The following is a 7,763-nucleotide window of genomic DNA, read 5'->3' on the forward strand; positions in this document are numbered from 1 at the left end:
CCCATCAGCCCATAAGGGACTCTAGAGATTCACATCTCCACCCATTGATCAATAAGGGACTCTGTAGATTCTTATCTCCACCCTTTGGTCAGCAAGGGACTCCAAATATTCTCATCTCCACCCTTTGGTCAGCAAGGGACTCCAGAGATTCTCATCTCCACCCTTTGGCCAATAAGGGACTCTAGAGATTCACATCTCCACCCTTTGATCAACAAGGAAATCCAGTGATATGCATCTCCACCCTTACTTTCCTCAGGGGATCCAAAGATTTGTCTCCACCCTTACTTTCCTCATGGGATCTGTTATCACAAAATCGTGTACTAAGGGCTGCTACTTAGCAAGATCTCATGCAACTACTTCAAACCAGGCTTTAGACTAAGGCTTAGCCTCCTTAGTCAGAGAGGGCTCTCTCACAGATTTTTGATAGGAATCAATAACTAGAAAAGATGGCTAACTCTTCAAACAGTACATGAAAATAAGCTGGTTGGAACAACAAAATAACACTTCTTCCATTGGGCTCATGGAGTCAAACACTTCTGCAGTAAACTAATAACTACTCAATCATGGAAGCCAAGGCATATAATGTTTAAACACTCAGAACATTTCTCAAAAAGAACCTCAACTCATAAATATACACAGGAAGTCTGAGCACTAGGTGAATTCAGAGTGATTGCATATTTAGTGAGCTGTAAAACATAAAGGATAATGACAAAACCACACATATTCTGAGCATTGAACACATGATGAATCTTGGGAAGAAAAAGTAATCCTTATATTACTGTCGAAAAGTCTTTTTACATAAGCTGATAAAAACTCTGTTTTTTCATAAATCTCCAACCCTTCTTACATCAGAGTTTCTCCTATATATAGGAAAACAAAACTCAAACTACTTGAGTCTCCTCCTCCAGCATGAGGGGAGCTCGATGGCCTATCATTAACTAACCCTATCTACTTTTAAACAAACTTATTAAATACATAAAGCATTGTGCTGTAAATACATAGAGTCCTAATCACATTGAAACTTAAACTCCATCTCCTCGTATGCATGTTGCCTTTCTTGAGCTTTGACACCTGTACACTTTCTGTAGTGGCCGAAATATATTGGAGAGGCATTCACTGAACGAGCTGCCTTGGATTCTAGCTGTGCAGATGACTCATTAGTTGGTGAAGATGTGTGCCCTGTTTTCACGGCCCCTGCCTTCCATCAGTCTTCATTTCCAAAAGAACATGCTTCAAGCTATTTAATACCTTTAATAACCACGCATAACACCATATGCCTTATGATCTGGATGCTTTGTGAACTGAACAGGTGTCTACAGTTGCTTGTTGGCCTTTAATATAACATGTTTTCCATCACCCTGAAATATAGGAAACTGTTCCTGTTTGTCGGTCTTTGATTTGCCTCACCATATTCGAATCCAAAGGAGCTTGCCTTTTATCTTTAATTGACCAAAATAGAGCGGACTGCCACATCTTGGATGTGCTGTAGGCTATACTGATAGACAGGTGTCTCTCTTTCAAGTTTCTCGATCATCTCACCAACATAGCTGCTCTGCGTTTAAAATCACCACCTACAGCAGTTTCGTAGCGCGCTACGAAACTGCTGTGTGATTTAAAAAACACAGTCTTCCTTTCATTCAAACTGAACTCCTAATTGTTTGCATTGAAGCAGATATGTTTTCAGTGTGATTCTCACTAATGCAAGTAACAGCAATGAACCTGACATCTTTGTCTTTGTACCTTAGAAAACAAGCGATCATCATGCAAAAAATCGTATGTTCTGGGGTAAATACTGAATGACTTACACCAGTCCTGATATATACCAAACAGACCACGCTCATAGGTGACTGTAAATGTGTTTGAAATATCGATTGGCGCAACATACATAACCCAAACTGGCTGTGATACTAGAACCGCTGCAAATCCTCCATAAACTGCTTTCATGTCTATAACATTCCGAACAACAGATCAATCAACTCCCATTCCCACACGGTATGACTTGCTTACAACTCCTTTCCAATGCTCTGTAATCTGAGATGAAAGAATCATGCACCACCTCGAAATATATTTATCTGATCCAGTTTCCTTGAATCGAATTCATTTAATATTTGGCAAAAGATAAAGGCATTTAAAAATTACAGTGTTTCTCACTAAAGAGCCTGATACAATCATCGGATGCTCCACTAGCAATAAGACCGCTCTTTGACCAGTGAACTGAGAATATTGTTCGATCATGATATCTAGAAATGGTGCAAAGATGTTTCCAGGGCCCATTATTTCCACTTCTCTCCGCTGGGTTTGTGCTTGTATCCCAAACCATCAACGTTAAGTCATCGCTGCAGGAGACCATTCTGTCTCCGGAAGAATTAAAAGATACCGCCCACAGTGTTGATGTATGGCCACTGACAGAATTGCCCAATGTTTGCATGCATGCCCAGTCATCACCGTCTCCATCCTTTGCCCAAAACTTAATACATCTCAGGGTGGAACGGAAGTTCTCAATCTTGGGTACTAGCTGAAAGATCCGTGCGGTAACTCTGCATCAACTGAACATATTGACTGTAACAAATACCCATTATTATTGTACACCATTTTGAGATGACAAATACGGTTCTGCTGGTTCCGAAGACTAAAGTTGCAGACTCCCCTCTTCAACTCATATACTTTCAACACTGGTATAACTCCCAAATGCGCATAACAGGTCCCAATTTACCTAGGCTCCCAAAAACAAAATGCGCTCAAGAATGACAAATGCGCAAAGAACAACAGAATACCAATGCTATTTTAATTAACCATGAGATGTGTGAGGTAGCATTTGTTCTGAGCGTGACAAATGCACTCCCAAATGCAAAATGTAAATTGTAAGCAAGATCGCCAATCCATGACCACCTTCTTTGCGCTTTTCCTCATCTCCCAATGCACTTATGACATTTCCAAGTGCCAATAAACCCTTGTTAATGTGAACACCTTCTTTGAAACGGAGACCATCCGCACCTGTCCTCTTGGCTCGTTCAGAACCTGCAAGATCCACTAAGTGAAGCTTTGCATATAGAAAATCTTCACACCGATCTTCTGCAGTACCTGGATCACCACTTAATGCCGCATCCCATTTCCTCTTATTCACCATGTTGATTGTAAAGAGAGCATGAGAACGACTGGATTGATTATTCATGTTAGTGCTTCCAGTAGCTCGACACAACGACCCTTGAGCTAAAACAGAAGCCATTTCTTCTTAAGCGGTGACATCTATCTCTGTTACACCTGTAAGATTTATTCCACCATTAGCTGTTTCCCGAATTTGTATGGGTGACTTTACATAGAGTGTTGGCTTTCCACTACCCGGACCATCCTTAGTATGTAGCTTCTTTTGGTCCAGAAAGTTTCTTGCGCACTAACCCAAAGATCATCTTCATAATGACGGCCATCCTCTAATGTTACCTTTAGATATTGCATTGGCATATCGAACTAACAGCTGTTTTTAGAAAAGCTCCCATATCTGACCCGCTTCTGCATTGGTGTAACGTCAACACCGCGCTAATGATAGAATTAAAGGTGCTATCACAGAGGTGTTTAATAGAGATGATTATGTTTCAAGTGCACAATCTTTTTATACAACTTTTCCGCATATTGCATAAGTGCCTGCACTCTGTCTCTCCATTCTTTGATTGTGCATAAACCTGAAAAATCTACTGCTAAAGAGGCCACGGGATATTCACCAAGTGGCTGGAAAATAGCAGCCATGTACATTCAACCGGAGCTACACATTTAGCTCTAAAACCAATCAATCACAATGAAATATTCTGTCAACCACTGCAAATTCTTTACTGCCTTATTAGACATCAACAGAATTTCTTAAGTCTTTGCACTAGCCTAAGATACAAAGCACATCAGGTTGTTTTTTTAAAAAATGCTTTCACAGCCATCAGACCACCTTAAATATGTGTCGTTTCCCAATTTCGTAGCGCAACCAGTGCAAGGTCAGTGTTTTCGCTACGAAATCACTAAAACAGATGGCGCTGCGAAACTGCTAACGGATTTATGCGCTGCGAAAACACCCTGTCTTTAAGCTAGGCTAAAAATTTTTTTACAACAGACTTTTCAGTGATAACAGGATCCAAAGATTTGTCTCCACCTTGAGATTTCTCAACAACTCCACCCAATGTTGGGCATACTGAGCATTCTAGATAAAGACAACCAGAAAGCTTTCTCCCTCTTTTCCTGTTCCAATTGAGAGCCTCCAGAAATTAAGGACTTCCACCCTTGAATTTGGCCAATATCATCATTTACAGTTGCAGAGTATTGTGACAAGTGTATATTAGCACTACATAGGTGAATATGTTCGTATGTTACAGACTATAGGGTCTTTTCCCTTTGAAATGCGAGGTTAATTTAGCAGTAATATTAACCAAATGTGGGTTCGAGTGTGAGTAACCTATCAAGAAATAACACACACTGAGGATTGTCTCAGTCTGCTAAGTACCCCTTAGTTCATTCAGTGATAATCAAATAATCAACTAGTCTAGCCCCAGCACCTAAACACATAATCATTCATAATATGTTTGCAAACTGCTACATAGATTTAGCATCTAGGCATCAAATAGATATGAAGATTGTAATATCCTTAATCCATAAGCTTCCATCAGTATTATTCCTGACCTCTAGTGTTGCATGTCTTCCCGTAGCGCTTGTGACATTATTCCTACCGTTCCAGACTCTTGATTCTCCTACCCTTGCAACCGTCCCTCCAAATTTTACTTCCCATGTATTGAAGTCCACGCTAACCTCCTCTGAGTATCCCCATTTTTTCCCTCCTTCCTTACTACCCTCTCGTTATCTCTCCCTCTCCCTTTTCTACTCTTCACCAACCACTCCTAGTTAGTTAGGGCCTAGCCCTGTTGGACCAATCCTCGATGTCCCTCTGTCCACCTAGCCTCATCACTATTGGATTGTTTCCTTTGGCTAACCCGCTTTTTGCCACTTTCCATCTTCTCATGCCCCCATTCTAAAATTGGCAGGGTGTGTAGAAAATATCTTCTCTTCCATGTGCTTGAATACCTGCAAAAAAAAAGTATTCGTGACCTTCCTTCCTTCTCTCCAAGCGTCTAAGCATATTCCTTCCACAAAATCATCTCTCCTCATACTTTGTGTATCCATTGTTTATGGTTGATGTTTGTTTTTAATAATATAGGGTTCAATTAATTTGGAGAGTATTGATTAGGTCCATGGCATATACTCATACGATCCCTCCCCTAACTTATGGTAACACAACTTCACCCATATAGGGTGATGCCCATACGAACAATTATAAACAAAACAACTTTAGAAAACATCGCTTGTTACCCTCATATCTTTAATGACATAACTATCCCAAGCTATAATCATGTGCTTATTTAAGACAACAGTACCTTTATTATTTTCAATATACAGAGGTGACCAAGGAAATATTTACAATAAATATACAGTTGCAAGTGATCAAGTCAACTAAGACCATCAATGTACTTTGCAACATGCTTGGGGTTGTTACAACCCCTCCCCCTTAAGGGGAACACCGTCCTCGGTGTTCATAAAACATGATAACTACGTGGCAAGTTCCTTCATAAGTTATTAGCCAAAGTCCATTATAGAAGTTTTAAAAACGATGCAATATTTCATTGTTGCTTTCCAATTTCCATAGATGAAGCCAATGTATGGATTAAACATATCAACTTTTTGGACATACATGAACGCATCAACACAAAATTGGCTAAACTAGCCAACTCTGACCAGTTCAAGACAGACCCAATAAAACTAGTTTAAATCACTCGCTCAAATCAGAAACCCTGAAAACTGGTTTACCACAACTAATTCCAATCCAATTCAACCAGTTCTTGGAAGATATGATGAAATGAATGTAGTTAAGGTTGTCTTGGGTATTAGGATATGTGTGTGTGGATACATAAATGCATACACTCAATTAGGTAGATAGATAGATCAGCATGTATATATGATGCCAAGATAACCTAGTAAGTTTACAAAACAGGGATGCATTAACCATAGCATGAATACAGGTTGGGTTTTCCATTGATTTATTCCGAGAGATGTTAAATGTGCTTACTGTGAAGTTCTTATGGGATTGAGTGTATTAACATTGGTGTGATCGTACCCCCTTACCTAGCCAGGGGTGGTCACTTGCATTCATGTTTAAATCATCAAGTCTACATTTAGACTCTCATGTCTTGGTCAATAATGCTCTCATGAATAGGTAAACCAAATGTGGGAGAATAAGAGATGCTTCGTTGGTTAATTAAATGGTAGGCTAAATTCCTCTGTATTACGTGAATGTTGTGCTTGGATGTATTCGAGATCCCGGTGAATATAGTTTAGAGAAGGACTAAACTTAGCGGAAAGGCTAAGTCTTGGCGGAACCCTGACAAATTCGCACTAAATCCAAAAGAAGAGCGGAAATCATCCAATCAACAGATCCATAGATCTAACGGATATCGCGTGCGAGCAAGCGCTGAAGTTTAACTCTAAAATCGGACGCGATCGTTTATACAACTGAGTTAATAGCTCAGTTAATCTAGGCCGTTCGATTGAAGGAGGCAGATCCGAAGGATATCGCGCAGAAAAATGCACATACGTTAATTTCATTTTCGGACCCAATGAGTTATCAACTGTGGTTTAATCCAGTTGGATTCCGGGTTGATCGTAACCATTCATCAGGAAGGGACGCGATCTGATGGTGATCGCGTGGTAAAGAAGCGCACGGGTTAATACAAAGTTCGAACCCGAGAAAGTTTGAACTGGATTTTTTTAATTCCTTTGGGTTCCGTGAGTAATTTGGGTTTTTGCCAAATATCGGGTAAATCAAGTAATTCTGCTATTTTAGCAGAATAGCGTAATTGAAGGTTTTCACGGGATTTTAACTTGTTTTGAGTTCCGATAATGAGGACGAGGTCCAATAGTTTAAAAAACAAGAATTTTAGTTAATTAAAATTTTGTATTTACGTAAAGATGCAGTTTCACCCCATCAGTGACCTTGACTAGGACAGAAAAGTGTGCTAAAATCCTAACTGCGACTAAGACTACCTCCGTCGCATGCGAAAAAAGTAATCTGCACCTCAAACTATGACTTCTTGACACCTGCCTTCACCTATATACTAAAATTATCCCTCTCATTACTTCAAATCGATTCATATTCCCTTTCCCCAACACACATGCCTCCTTAGCATCTCTGCATCCAACCAACGAGGATTTTCCTTTAACCTCTCCAGTATGTTATTTAAACTAGAGGCATCAAATTTATTCCTAATTTTCAGACTTAGTGCTCGTTGCTTTGGAACCCCCCCCCATCTTTCTTATTCCAAGGGACGTTTTCTTAATCTACACTAAAATTCATTTGCATACCTTGTAACTTCTAGATCGATTGACCAAATTTAATCTAGGGTTGTGTTTATTTGTTTGAGGCGGATTGAATGCGTTTTTTCTCAACTTGTATTGTACATTTCCAAAACTATTGTGGAGCTATACCAATTCATTATATTATCAGCTCTTATTCTCATTCCTCCCATCAAACCTTGTGGTTCATAACTGTAATATTACGCCTTTTACACAAATGTGAATGGCACATGCATTTTGTGCCCTACATTTTGTTGAAAATGCAACAAGAAAATGCTAATTTAATTTTTTCCTTGAATTAAATTAGGAATTAAATTGTAATAACACATCTCATGAAAACTTGTAATAGTTAACTAAGTTAATTTGACTTAGTTGGCTCGGTTAAT

Source organism: Pinus tabuliformis, chromosome 2_1 (genome assembly GCF_031772625.1).
Source record: "Pinus tabuliformis cultivar Carrire ecotype Pingquan chromosome 2_1, CPIR1, whole genome shotgun sequence".
NCBI classification, from domain to species: domain Eukaryota; kingdom Viridiplantae; phylum Streptophyta; class Pinopsida; order Pinales; family Pinaceae; genus Pinus; species Pinus tabuliformis.